The sequence below is a fragment of the Ursus arctos genome, unplaced genomic scaffold (genome assembly GCF_023065955.2).
Source record: "Ursus arctos isolate Adak ecotype North America unplaced genomic scaffold, UrsArc2.0 scaffold_15, whole genome shotgun sequence".
Lineage (NCBI taxonomy): Eukaryota > Metazoa > Chordata > Mammalia > Carnivora > Ursidae > Ursus > Ursus arctos.
The window spans coordinates 20,319,798-20,335,358 of NW_026622819.1; the positions used below are offsets into that span (position 1 = coordinate 20,319,798).

The following is a 15,561-nucleotide window of genomic DNA, read 5'->3' on the forward strand; positions in this document are numbered from 1 at the left end:
TCATCTATGATCCTGCAATTACTTTTACTCTCCCCTCCCCCCATTATTAGTTACATGGATGTATGCAAAATAAAAATTTCAGTGTTAAAATTAGTGCACTTTACTCCTATTGCTCCAGTAAAAAGAATGAAAATCATTATTGGCTCTGCTCACAAAATACAATGACAGTAGATCATAGTGTTACATATTTAGTTTTATCAAATTAACCATGCATAAACACCATGAGTTGGTGTGTTGGGCAGCAATGCAACAGATAGTACAAAGCACCAGCATTGAAGAAGATACCTGAGTGCAGACATATGCATGAAAAATAAATCACTTGTTTGACTTCTGAGTGGAATAGGTGTGAAGAATTTAAGGTCGTTCTGAGTTTGCATAGACTAGTGGGGAAATAGTGGCCAAATGTATTTCTCTTATTATAAATTTCCTCTCTTTCATCTTCAAAAATGGGTGTCCCTAGTCAAATATTTTTGTTTGGTTATCCCATAACATCTTCAAAATTCTAAGTTCTTATATGAATGTATGGTGAATTATTTATTAATGAAACTCCATTTTAAAGTAGACTTTTGGAGTTTCAAAATAGCCAACAAAAGAAAAAAATAAAAGGTGTTTCAAGATGGAAGGCATCACATTTTTAGGGAAACACCATATTTTCACATCTAAGTGGGGCTTCTGTAGCATCATATTCAAGAGAAATTGTTGAATACTGGAATATCTGATAGGTTTCATGCTTTGAGATATGCCAAAAATTACATAACATTTAAAAGATCCTACAAACACATTAATGATAAATCCCACCATTTAAAATGTTCCTATTTATGTGGAATAATGCTCATGAGGCATGTTCGAAGATGTCTGCTTAGTAATTCTTGTTTCAGGCCAATATATTTCTCTGGCACTTATCTAATCTGTCACTGTAGAACTTTGTGACATTTAGTCTGCTCTCTTGATACATGGCATATTTGATCTGGATTCTCAAGTGCCCTGCCCAAATAGAATTTAGATGGTGTTTTTAATCACCATCCAGTACTGACATTTTATTATGCGATTCCAGTGAACTCTTCCTCCTCCTTTTTGAAGAGTGATATATGAGGTTTTCTTACGGCAGGGAATGAAAGACTCTTTATAAATTTCATCTTCAGTAGAAGACTCCTCTATTAATACATATTTCATAGGCTGTAGCAGGCAATGTACCTTTTCTTGGAGCTCTCTGCCACTTTCACATTTGGAAGTTATGTTGGTGGTCTCCTGTTTCATGATGTCGTAATTCAAAAATTAGAGATCCATATATGGACTATTAAACACATCATCTCTTTTCTCAAACAACACAGCTTAATTCAATGTAAGAGCTTTTTCAGAAAGCTGTTAACACCAAGTAAAAATCAGAGAGGAGGTTGGGGCGCCTGGGTGGCGCAGTCGTTAAGCGCCTGCCTTCGGCTCAGGGCGTGATCCCAGCGTTCTGGGATCGAGCCCCACATCAGGCTCTTCTGCTGGGAGCCTGCTTATTCCTCTCCCACTCCCCCTGCTTGTGTTCCCTCTCTCGCTGGCTGTCTCTGTCAAATATATATATATATATAAAGAGAGAGGAGGAATGACAGGAAGCTGGCATCATATTTAAAAAAAAGAAAACAAACAAAAAAAATCCCTACTACTTTGGAGTCATGGTTATTGACATGGAAAAGTATATCCTTTCCACATTGAATTTATTTGGTATGAAGAATCACTAATTTCTAAGCTACTCATAGTAATTTTCCTATTATATTAACTTCTATATTCACCAGCTTTTTATATGTAAACTTTTTTCCCAGTTCTTTAGGTAAAATATATACCTTCTTGGATTAATTTTCTAAAGTGGAAATATTCTATAATTAAGACTTTGTTCTCCATCTGTCTTTGAGTTATATATATAGGCTGTTAGCAACATTTATATGGTATTAGGTATCCTGAAAAATGCCAAGAAATATTCAAAAGAGATTATGAAGTTGAAGCACCTGGGTCGCACAGTCGGTTGGGTGGCTGCATTTGGCTCAGGTCATGATGCCGGGGTCCTGGGATCGAGTCCCACGTCGGGAATCCCTGCTTGGCAGGGAGTCTGCTTCTTCCTCTGCCCCTCCTCCTGCTTGTGTTCTCTCTCAAATAAATAAATGAAATCTTAAAAAAAAAAGATTACGAAGGTGATCAACTATTGCCTTAAATTCTAAGTGCAATTTTCTCTGTACTGAAAATCCAAGTGAAAAGTGAAAAAAAAGAATCCAATATAAATGGGAGTACTTAAAACAGTTTACTATGCGCATGAGTTAGTATTTCACCTCAATTCAATACATACTTCTTGTGCTCCTACTGATTTTAAAGCTACATGATAAGATCTGAGTATGATAGGGAAAAGCCTGTAACAAATACATTAAACCCAGTGCTTGTTCTCCATTTCAGAGACAAAAGGATTTAACCTCAAGGATATTTGTCAAAGCAGATTTTTAAAAATTAAAACACATGATTTTAGGATTTATAATTATCTTTTGTGAAGTACTATCCATAATCAAGTTTTTCTTCAATTTTTAATTGGTTTGTTTGCTTCTTAAGTATTCATGGGAGTTGACTTGCATGTTATGAATAAAAACTTTTTGCAGATACCTGTATTGCAAATATCTCCTCCATTGTTGTGACTTGCCTTTACATTCTTCTAATGGTGTATTTTAATGAACATTCTTATGTTAACGAAGTTCACTTTATCAATATTCTCCTTTCCCTTTTACAATCCCACTAGAAGGACTGTTCTTTATTGTCACCAACGCTTGCTGTAATCAGCCTTTTTAACTTCAGACTTTCTAAAGATATATGGTGATATCTCATTGTGTATTATATTTGCTTTTCCCCAATGACTTATGTAGTTTAGTATCTTTGCGAGTGTATGTTTGCTGTCTCTTTATCTGCTGAAGTGTAAGTTCAAACATTATATTCATATTTAATTTTGCTTTCTTCAAATTGAGTTTTTATACTTGCTTTTATAACCTGAAAAATTTATTAGATATGCAGTTTCCAAATATTTTCTCCAAGTCTGATTCTTGTATTTTCATTCTTTAAAAGTGTTTTTAATGAGTGATTGTTAATTTTGATAAAATTTGAATTATCAGGTTTTTAATTTTATAGATTTGTGCTTTGATGATATTTATTATTTCCTTTCTCTTTCTATTTTGGGTTAAATTTGCCCTGTTTTCTGCTTTTTTAAAATTTTGTACAAAGATCATTGATATGAAAACTTTGTTTTTGTCCTAATGTAGGGGTTTATTGTCATAAATTTCCCCTTACGTGCGACTTTAGTGGAATCTCTCAAACTTTGATATATTGTGGTTTCATTTTAATTCAGTTCAAAATGCATTCTAATTTCTCTTTTTGATTTCTTCTTTAACCGAGGAGTTATTTAAAGGCATGCTATTTAATTTCCCAGTATTGGGGCATTTTCCATATGTTGTCCTCTTATTGATTTCTAATTTAATTGTGTAGTTCTCAGAGAACATACATTGCAATATCTGCATCATTTTATATATAAGTAGACTTCTTTTAAGACCCCAAATATGTTTTATCTTGGTAATTGTTCTAAGTGTACTTGAAAATAAACTGATTTTTTTGGGGGGCAAACTGTTCTAAATAATTAGGTCAAGCTGAGGTTCATAGTGTTGTTAAAGTTTTTATAGTCTTGCTGATTTTTCTGTCTACTTTTCCTATCAGTAATTGGGGAGAGGAGCATTCATATCTTGTGGATTTGTTTATTTCTTCTAGCAACTATATCATTTTTTACTTCTTATAATTTGAAATTCTGTAGGTATGTTCATAATTCTAGTTATGTTCGTGATTCTATAGTTATGTTCATAAGTGCCTAGGATTGTTAAGTCGTCCAGAAAATTTGACTCCTTTGCCATTGTAAAATTATTCTCTTTATCTTTATTAGTATTTCCTTAACTGAAATACACTTTTTATGCTATCAGTATAGTCACTGCAGCTTTGACTTGATTCGTCAACATGGTCACGTTTTTTCTTCCTTTTATTTTTAACGTGGGGAATCTTTATATTTAAAATTGGTGTTCTTTAGTCAGCATATAGTCTAATCTTGATTTTTTTATCCAGTCAGACAACCTCTGCCTTTAGTTGGGTATGTTAAAAGTATTTACATATAAGCAGATCATTGATATCATTTGGTTTAAGTCTACAACCTTAATAATTGTTTATTATTTATCTCATCCATTCCTTGTGCCCCCTTTATCTTCTTTCTTTTGGATTGATTATTTTTTTCTGAGGCCACCTTTTCTGATTTTTTAAGTTTATTAGCAATAAATCTTTATGTTGTGTTGGTTGATTAAAGAATAATCATCCATACAACACACACGTTCCTTTTAGACTCCTTTACTGTATTTTGTTTTACTCTATTTATTATGGGTATATGTCTGTGTGTGTGTATTTCTTAGATGATGATGGACACTCTCCTATACTAAGAAAAAATTATTTGCATTATAACACGAAGACTTTTTGCTGTGTATAAAATTTTGAGTTGGCCTATTTCTTTTAAAAACTTATTTTGTGAATATATTTTAGACCTATTTATATCCTGTAATCCATTATGCCTCACTAAGAACTTGTTTATTCATTTTTTACTGATGTAAAGTTTACATTATATTAATAGACTATAGCATCATTTCTTTTATTGTTGATATTTTAGGTTTTACCAAGATTTTCACAATTAGCAAAAAATATTTCTGTGGTCTGTATTCTAATATTTACTTCCTTGTGAGTATGTGGTACACTATTTCTAGAGTATGTGGCCAGAAGTGAAATTGCTACTTTTTCTGTATGCTAAAATTTGGAAATTTACTACAAATTTTATTTGATAGCTTACTAAAGTTTCTGTTTTTACATATGTCTTGAATCATTGGTATTCTCAAACTTACAACGTATCCTTTGGTTAATATAAAATAGTATCACATAGTGTATATTAATTTGCAGTTTCTTGATTACTAGTGCATTTAATTATTTTTAAATTGATTATTAGAAATTCAGGGTTTCTCTACTGTAATTTTTAAATTTATATTTGATCATAGTTTTCATTTTTTTTACTTTAGTTTTAATATGTAGTTTTTAAACATTATAAATACTAATCTTTTCATAGGTACATGAACTTAAAATATCATCAGTTTTATAGATAACTCTTTGATTTTGTTGTTTGACATAGGTCTTTTATTATTTAAATATAGTTAAATATTCTAATCTTTTCAAGTGTAGACTGTACATTTTGTGTTCAAATAAGCTACCATAGATTGAGGTCATCGTAGCATTCCTGTATTTTTTTCTATACTTTAAAAAATGTTTTTCATAGTTAGATCCTTAATCCAATCAGTGTGTGTTAATATAGAACTTTTTTAAGGCGTACTTCTGCTAGTAATACCAGGATTTTCAACAATATGGAATGAGGCTTTACATTAATTCGTCAATTTGGAGGAAAACTTGGGAATTCCTATAAAAGTCATCCAGCTTCATTTTTTCATAGGATAGGTTTCCTTCTAACTGAGTCCTAGATATAAATACGTTTCTATGACACCTTGTAACACAGTTGTTTTATTGAGCCATTTGGTTAAGGATCTCTGCCCTACTTCTCCAGTTTGAATGCTCCTGCATAGATACTCAGTATTTAATTCCTAGACATTGGAGACAATATTTGAAGCAACATATACTTTAGTTTCTGTGACTTTGACTCATAAGTTTCTTCACTGATTTTATGGTCATTCTTTGAGTCTGAATCCCAGGAATTCTAGATTATTTTGAAGTCAATAGTGTGTTTAAAATTATTAGTACTATTTATTTAATGTTACTGTGAATTTGTATGTATAGGTCTGTATTTTCTCTCATCAGAGATATTGATGGATATAATGTTTCCTTAAACTCCTCAAAATAAAGGAGGATACACGAAACTTTGCTTTGTGTTTTGGAAACCTAGTTTGCAATATTTATACAATGATATAATTTATTGCTATAATTTTGTAGTGGATTGTTTCTTTTAATTCATTAACTTCATATTAATACCAATAATTAATTGACAATTATTTTGTTATTAAACTCTAATTAATTAAAAAGTAATTGATCATTTAATCATTAAAATAATTATGAAATCCATCTTATTAATTACTAAAGTCCCTTAATCGCTACTAATGGACTTCATATTAAAACATGGTGATCTAATATTTAGTGTCTCTATGCGGGATTTGTATTTTGCATGGTATCATTTTTCATTGCCCAATGTTCAGCCTTTCTGTGGCATCCTGTTTTATTTTATTTTATTTTATTTTATTTTTTTTTTTAAAGATTTTATTTATTTATTTGACAGAGACAGCCAGCGAGAGAGGGAACACAGCAGGGGGAGTGGGAGAGGAAGAAGCAGGCTCACAACGGAGGAGCCTGATGTGGGACTCGATCCCGGTACGCCGGGATCACGCCCTGAGCCAAGGGCAGACGCTTTAACGACTGCGCTACCCAGGCGCCCCAATGTGGCATCCTGTTTTAGATGTGCATTCCAGCTATTGCTACACTTAGAAAAAAACAGGCAGTTGAATCTGAAGCTGGGTGACAATTAGTGGATCTGTTTACCCTATTTACATTGATACAAATTATTGATATATTCAGATTTATGTTTACTATCCAATTTTTAACATCCTGATTTCTCAATGACCGTTACTGTTGACCGACTAAACCAAAACCCATACCTCACCCTCTTTTTCCCTTTAAAACAACCAAATACTGTCATTTATTACTTTTTTAAACTAGTGGATGCACAGGGACGGGGGCACCTGAGAAGGGGAAAAAATGTAGTTAGTGCCACCCTTCCCCTTTGCTCCTAATCCTGTCAAAGGCAAAGAGCAGAAAGCTATGGAACCCTCACATGTGCAGATACACAGCTGCCTGCTGACGGTGGGAGGCGGGGGTGTGGGGGGGGTGCACAGAAAAGCCCAACCAGCGCCAGCACCTTCTATCCCTCAACCTGCATTTTCATTTCCTTTCAACATCTTTTTAAAATGACTCTACACTATTTAAGCCTAATAAATTTAAGCTTAATTAAAACTTGAATTATACTTTTAAATTTAAACCTAATAAAAGTTGAATTATACTTTTCTCAGGAATCTGTTCCTTCACAGTGCTTACTATCTTACTGACTAGTACTAGCATCAACTCATCCCACACTCCAGAAACCAGAGATCATTCCTTGTTACCGACTCTCATTATCTCCCCGTACAGTTTTGCTGCTGAGTTTAGGTCATTGTATATTCTACTCTTGGATTCATCTCTGCATTCTGCCCTTTATTACTATAAAAGTTTTGTAGCTCACCCTCCACTTTCCAGGCCCCTTCATATATATCTGCTATTGCTGTGAGGAAACTGGCTAAATTCTATACTAATTATGCCAGTCCTATTATTAAAATTATTACATGGACCCCAAGATTTCAATATGATTTTCACACTCCTTGTCTTAACTACACAATTCCTCAACAGGCCTGTCTCTATTTAACAGCCCCCATTTTAAGACCACCTTTACTCCACTTGCTGACCCCTCTCTAGTCATACTGGAGAATTATCTTCTTTGAATGTCGGACAATTTAACAGTTCTGCATCTAAATATAGAGTATTATTTCAAAAATACGCTATCTTCTTTTGTACTCTGGAAGAAAAAAAAGGAAGCTAATTCAGTCTTTCTCCAAAACTCAGCATCATTTTGAATTTCTACAAGCTTTCCTAGAAACTCTCTTCATAGTTCTTAGATGCTCCTGCCCATACCTTAAGCTAATTTTGATACCGTTATCATTGCTTGATATTTCTGTCACTTCTTCTGACTGGAGGACATCATAGTGCAGTCTTAAAATATTCTTTTAAATTATCTCTCACCTACATATTAGAAGAAACTACTAACTACACTGAATCTTCTGATCACCTGTCCAGATTTTCTCAGGTCACTTTTGAGAATATTTCTGAAATGTTTTCATACTTCTGAAATAAATCACCTCAAACTGGATTTTTTCCTTAACAGTGCAAATTGTTCTTTTTCTAGTACAGTTTACAACAAGCAAAGACAATACTCAGTAAATAATCAGTGATTTCATGAAACATAAGCTGTTAGTCCACAACTGGCGTACTTTCTTATAGCATGTTTCTAGGGTACCAAGGTTGGGACATTCACCATGAATGAATCTCTGGGCTTTCTAATATCTGAAAGTTAAAATGGCATTAAAAAAAAAAAAAGAAATGTTTATTTAAATAGGACACAAATTGTGAACTATTTGAACTATTTTTTTTCCCTCTGAAGATGGTGCTAAACATGTATTTCTGATGTATTTGCGTTTTAACCCATTCATAGCTTCTAGGCTTGTCCGAGAGCAAGTTGATGTTCCTCTATTCATGTGTAACCAGATAATGATTTGACTGAGCTTTGTTCAAGTTTATTGGTCTTGTTGCCTTTCCACCGTGCAGAGAAAAAATGCTAACATCTTTGAAATGCAGATATGTTATCAATTGAAGAATAGAGTATAATTTTAAAGTTATTCCCCTGATGTATCCACAGGCATTAATATGTGTATAGTATCTGGCATGTTGTAGAGAAATGTTATCAGTCAGCATTCTGGAAGAAAAGGGAGCTAACTCAAACTAGCAAATTTTAAGAAGAGTTTAATAAGGGACTATGGCATGGCAATAGTATAGGGAAACCAAAAGGGAAAGTGTAGGACCTTGGGGTGCTGTAATTACCCAGAACCCTTAAAGTGCTGCAAGACAGCAAGGTCACTGGAAACCAGGGCAAGTAGCTTTAGGAGAGAACTGCCTTTTGATAAGCTAAGATTTCTTGTAGGGTCACAGCAGGCCTAAGGCAGCTACTAAAGCAGTGAGCCAAGACGATGTATACCACAGACTTACTTTCAGTGTCTGCTAGATCTCCTAGTGTTCCCAGTGTTCTAGCCATCAGACGCTAGCTAACGGGATCCCACGTGGTCCATATAGGGTAGCTTCCCAGAAAATGGAGAATGTACTGAGTTAGAAAGGGAAGATCTCCAGAACAGTCTACTCCATTATCCCCCCCGCCAGCATTCATCCTTACATCTTATTTTGCTTGAAGTGTAATTTTCACAACACAGGAGAAGTTGAGGTCACAGAAGCTACCACATCAGCACTTGCCAGTGTCAACTCAGTTCAACGTTCACGTGAAACTGAATATATTAGACATCATTAGTGTTCTCCGTATAAGGCAGTGGGGTTAAGGTGGTGTACTCATTATTATAGTACAGTCTTCTCTTCAGCTGGGGAGAAGAACTGAAATTGTAGTCATGCCTTTATATTACTAGTACTTCCTACTACTTCTCTTTCCCTCAAGTAGCCACTCAGTTGAATGGATATTTTAACCAGTGGGGTGAACTTAATCTTCATCTTTTGGAATTATTTTTTGTTTGAGTTTACCTCAGTTTTCTATTAACCAGGATTATAAAGTGAGAAAGTAGTAATAGGGATCCTGAATAAATAACTAGGGTTCCAAGTACTGTCCTGCTGTCTTCCATAGTTTAGCAGAAACCAGTTTTCTTCTGATGATTGAGATCAATCTCCCTGCCTAGCACATATTCCCCTTTACTTCATGTTCATTCGAACAACATGAGAATCCCAATCTGGACAGATGATAGTCATATATATAGACATACAACAGTTATATATAATTCAATAGAATTCTGACTATATTCCTCAGAGAAAACATTCCTTTGTTGGGCTCAAAGATGTCCAAGTTAACCAACCCAAAAATTGTGAGGTTGAAAAGAAATTCTCCAAATAAATTCTCCAAAAAATCTCCAATTTTTAGGGATAATCATATAATCTGTACCCTTATCCCTTGGTTCCCAGTACTATGTATGCATTCTGATTATGGGAGAGATGGCTTATCAGTTGCTGGTTTATGGCAGTTGCCATATTCTAAAGAATGACGTCTCAGTTTTGGAAGCACTCAAATTTCAGATTTTATCACCCTTCCAATAGCCAGTTTTTTCCTAGGTAATGGAACATATGATATCAGCTAATTTTCTGAGTGTGAATCTGTTGCCACATTCATATCTTTTAAAATGTACCCAGTGGTCGGAGGAAATACTGTGTATGAAATCTACAGGAATAGATAGGCAGTTGCTATGGAATCAAGTTCCCTCCCCATGCTCCTTCAAGGCGATTTGTGCAATCAGATTTCCACCAAGTAGGGAGTGGTTTTTTCCAGGTAAATGGGGATGCTTCCTGGGTGCAGCACTGCATCCTGCTAAAGCATGTTGCACACTCAATGGTGGTACTATCTTTATTAGTGTTGATAAGAAGTTCATGTTGTTGAGCTCTTGCCTGTCCCCTTCTCCTTGCTTCCATTACAGGTTTATACATCAGGCCACTGAGTAAACTAGAGAGCCTGGGAAAAGAAGCTGATATTTATATTTATGGTCGGATGTATACTTATACATTGATAACTGCATGCTTTCTTTGCATTAAATGCTTTCGTAAGCATTAATGTGCAACATAAATATCTTCACACTCCATGGTCATGCATCCATACATCATTATTCCGCTAGACTTTTTGTACCATGTTCCAATATTTAGGGTTTTATTTGTTTATTTGCCACTGGTCACCTACTCAAAGCGCTAAATATTATTTGTGAATTTCAAAGATCTGTCCATAAAGAAGAATTTTCCTTCTCCACTGTCTTTTAGAGCTCCTCTTGAGTGGGGCCATAGGGAAGAAGTCCTTCACTTTGATTGATAGCAGCAGAATGTACAGATATAGTCACAAATCAGGTTCTTGCTGTTTTCTGTTCCATTAATTTTGAGCAGAAGCCACAGGTGTCAACTTAGAGGAAAGAAGAAAAGCAAGAGCAAAGCAAAAAAGCAAAAGGAGATCTACTGCAGGAATCTATGACATCCGCACACGTAGCCTTTATTTTTTAGATTTTGTATTTATTTTAGAGAGAGAGAGAGCATGCACTCGAGTGGGAGGAGGGGCAGAGGGAGAGGGAGAGAGAGAATATCAAGCAGAGTCTGTGCTGAGCACAGAGCCCAGTTTGGGGCTTGATCTCACAACCCTGGGATCATGACCCAAGCTGAAATGAAGAGTCGGATGCTTAACCCACTGAGCCACCCAGGTGCCACCCCCTGCCCTTTTTTCCCTAAGCTTTTAGGACCTACTCAAGCCCATGATTTTGTCCCATTGTATTAGTTTCCTATTTCTACTCTTAACAAGTTACCACAACTTAGTGGCTTAAATATACAAATCAATCATAGTTTTGGATATCAGGATTCCAAAAATCTAAGTATTGACAGGGCTGCATTTCTTTTTTCTTTCTTTTTTTTTTTTTTTTTGAAGGCTTTAGGGGAGAGTCTGTTTTCTTGCCTTTTCCAGCTTTTGGAGGGCACCTGCCTCCTTGGCTGATAGAACCATTCTTCATCTGCAAAATCAGCGGTGACCTCTAATTCTGTCATCTCATTTTTCTGACTTTGAAAGTCTTGCCTTCATCTTCTTTGGACCCTTGCTGACATTGGGCCCACTTGGATAATTCAGGATAATTTTTCAGTCCCAAGATCCTTAATGTAATCCCATGTACAAAGTCCTTTTCCCATGTAGGGTAACATATTCACAAGCAAACTTCAGTGTGAGCCACACAACATTTCAAATGGAGAATAATTTGTCAGTAGAAAAGGTCATGGCCTTATTCCCAAATCCTGTGATTTAGGATTCCTGATCTCTGACTGGAGTTTATCAAAGCTCCATGAAAATTATCTCTCCCAACACAGGCACTTTCAATAACAATAGCTCTCTGGGTCATAACGCCCACGTGGCTAGGCAGTTTGCACAATAACCTGGATCAACCTGGATCTATTATAGAGCCCAAGTTAGCAGCCTTTCAAATTACCCAAGCAGTAGATTGGAATAGGATGGCCAAATGTGATATACCTTGCCTTCAGAATCCATAAACAAGATTCTACTGTGCTTATTTGTTGTGTGTATTGTCCCTATTTATTGATGGTGGTTGTTGAGAGGTGCTACAATTTTTCTTTCTTTCATCAGCATTGGAAAACATGCCCCAGACCACTTGACTCCAAGACAATTCATCAATTTTACAGATCCCTGAATATTGAGGGGTTTGTTACCCTTTAGCATCCTCTGTTTTACCAAGGATGTAGGATGCTGGCTACTTCCTTTGTATCTGTTTTGAAATGATCATACAACCAGGAATATAATGGACCAGGGTTGTACTCTGTACAGTATCAAGACAACGCATGTCTCCAGTCTGGAATATTTTATGGCAGGGAGCTGGGGAATTGACATAGCCCTGAAAAAGACAGGAAGGGTGTGCTCTTGTATTTATCATGTGACAGCAGACTGCTTATGTTTTCCTTTGCTGGCAGAGATAGGGGGAAAGTGCATTTCTATTTCAATGGCTGTATACCAGGTGTCAGGGTCTGTGTTAATTTTCTCCAGGGGAGATACCATATCTGGAAATGCAGCTGTGCTTGGAATCACTACCTAATTATGTGGGTGATAATCGACTGTCATTCTCCTTGACACATCTGGCTTTACACTGTCCAAATAGGCATTTTAATGGGGATGTGGTAAGAATTAGCACTCTTGCATATTTCAGGCTATTGATGGTGGCACTAATCTTTACAATTCCTCTAGGGGTGTGATATTTTTGTTTTGTTTTGTTTTGTTTTCTAGTAAGTCGGGGTTGGGCAGGTGCAATTCCAGTGACTTCTACTTGGCCCTTTCTACTGTAACAGTCCTCCCTCCATGGGTTGAAGAACCAATGTGGGGATTTTGACAGTTTTATCTTATGTTTGTACCCTCTATATATTTTGGGTTGAGAAGAACAAGTAATGGGTCTAAGATTGTACTGGAGGTGACTTGAGTTCAGACTCCATTTATCACCTGACCTACATAAGTCCCCCACCTCATTAGTTTCCGGAAACAGTTCAAAGCCAGGAGATAATAATCTCTGCAAGATTTATTACTTATTTTCCTTTTGAGAGAGTTTGAAGGAAGATTTAAGTATCTTAATGGGTTAAGAGCATGAATCTGCACTATATAATTCAGGTAAGATTTCTCCCTCCCAGTTATAAAACTTTTTCTTATTATATATGTCAGTGTTTACCATATTAGTTTGGTAATCTCATTCATTTCTAAAACCCCAGCCAATAAATTCCCCAGCACCCTATATCCTTGAATACCAAATTAAGTAAGTAAATAAGTAAGTAACCCATACTATGTAGTTTATGGCTGTATTTTTTTTCATCATGTCGCTAAGAGTTAAAAACTACCACTTGGCCTCTAGTTATAAACAGTTCCATCATTCCCACTGAGGTCAAGTAACCCAATACCATTTTTACATCTCCTGCCTACCATCATCTCCATTTTATAGAATTCGGTAACCTTAGAGACTTTCAAGAATTCTATTGGCCCTTCATCAAAGCATTTCTCCTTGTGAAGAGTGGATTTTTTTCAGGTTATCTGAAGGGTAGTTGAGCAGATTGCATATAATAGATCCATTCCAACATTCTTTTTTCCCTAAAACTTTGGACCATTTGCATTAGAGTATGGAGTGATACGTTGGAGTTTCATCATTAACTGTAGGCCACTATTGAAACCAGGATTTATTTAGTAGATTCTTAAAGTAACTTTCAGGCACTTGAGCCATTGAGTTATACAATGAATTCCAGGATTAAAAAACCATAATTTTCCCAATTCCTTTCCCAAGTCCTTCTCCTTTATCTAAATCCCTTATGATTTTCTTCCAAATACCCCCTCCCCCAGTGAAGCAATACAATTTGTTGAAGTCTGTAATTCTTTGTGTGTATGGGCTATATCCTACACTCTACTGGAGTAGGCTTTCTACTTCTTTTCCTTTCAAGACATTTTTGTATCTGTATTATAGTCTTTTTTTTTTTCTTTGTTTTAATGCTATCTTGACCCAGTTTTGAGGCCTTGCCAGAGGCTTATTAGTTCCCGTTTTTGAGCAGCTAAGATTTAATCAACACAACCACTTCCCTTATCTGATTCTCATACTGCAGGCTACTATGCACCCACCCTAATTATCCCAGGACCAGGTACTAGATAACTTACATTAGGCTTTATGCCCAGGAGTCCACAAAATTATTTTAATTAGCCAATCCATAGGGACCCAGGGCCAAACCTAGCCAAGCCCACCTCACTGATCACACATAAACTGCCCCCTAAGCTCCAGATTGCTGTTACTCTGTCACAGGTGCAGCTCCCTATGTGGCCCTGCCTAGCTGTCTTCTCTGTTCAGAGCTAAATAACAGAGTTTGGCCCCTCATGTACTTTTGAGTGTTTGGGTGTTGTGTTACACATCAAAAGAATCTTTAAAGCTTATGAAACAGTGGCATTGTGAGCAGAATGGTGTGGCCATGACCACTGACTCATCCATAGGCTCTTGAAGTTTAGCTCTTGGATGACTAATTGTCTATCTCCACAAGAGTGGTTTGGGAGGGAAATACGCTTAGGGGCAAGCTCTCACCTGTGACTTGTTCCTCGCTGTTTTGTCTCCTGGTGGTGGCTATGTCTTCCTTATGCAAATTTCCTCAGCATAGAAATAGTCAAAGAGTGCTAAGTTCTAAACTCCAGCAGCTAGCTACTTACCCAGATGGGTCCACCCTAGCCCTGGAGGAGTGATAAGCCACTTGAACCACTCTTTCCAGACTTAGCATTCCAGTGGGTTTTGGTCACATTCTATATTTCATAGAGTCCTATTCCAAGGCCCCTCATGTCTTTGACTTTGATATTTCATTATTATTATTTGAGACAGAACCTAGTTTGTCCATTTGTTTCTGGCAACCCCTGTAGAAGGAGGTGTTGGTTGGGCTATCCCATGGTAGTGAAATGGTACCCTGGTCTCATTGGTGATGATGCTCAGGTGAGGGTAGCAGCTACCTGTCTTCTTTATTGCCGCATGCCTTGCTGCTATCACCAGCAAAATACAGGATCTCCAGACCCTCAGGAGTACTGTGGGTTATACTGTAAGAGACCAGTAGTCCAATGGTTTAATACAAAGTAGCCCCTGGGCCAAGGGAATCACCTCCCATTCCAACCCCAACACTTGCCAAAGTTACGCAGTTTCTTGACAGTGCAAGACCCGTAGCCAGGGTGTGCTTGAACCTTAGTGGTGCCTCCCCATATTAACATGCCAAGGGACTGAGGAATCCAGACAAGGGGGCTACCTGCACTATACCAAGGAGAGCATGCTTTAGTCTGCTAAGTGCAAATTTTAATGGAAGGTGGATTGGAAAGCTTTAGAATGGGAGAAACACCTGGATTCCTCCCCTCCCCCTCCCTCTTTCCTATAACTACCTAGAAGTTCTGCATAAGAAATTATCATAAAAAAAAGCCAATAAACAAAAAGCACACACAAAAACCTAGATGTGGGTGGAGGATACGTTTTAAAAATAAGTTATAATTTGGCCCAATCAGAAATCCAAAAACTAAAATAATTTATATAACATAAAGATAAAAAG

At 36.4% G+C, this 15,561-nt stretch overlaps 1 long non-coding RNA gene across 1 annotated transcript in view; it reads right to left on the reverse strand.

Annotated features, from left to right (window-relative positions):
* Positions 1-15,561, reverse strand: part of LOC130543692 (uncharacterized) — a 47,901-nt gene that overhangs the window by 5,775 nt on the left and 26,565 nt on the right. Inside the window, exon 3 of the long non-coding RNA XR_008959189.1 lies at positions 1,992-2,151. This is a non-coding gene — a long non-coding RNA (uncharacterized LOC130543692). The remainder of the gene's footprint in view (positions 1-1,991; positions 2,152-15,561) is intronic.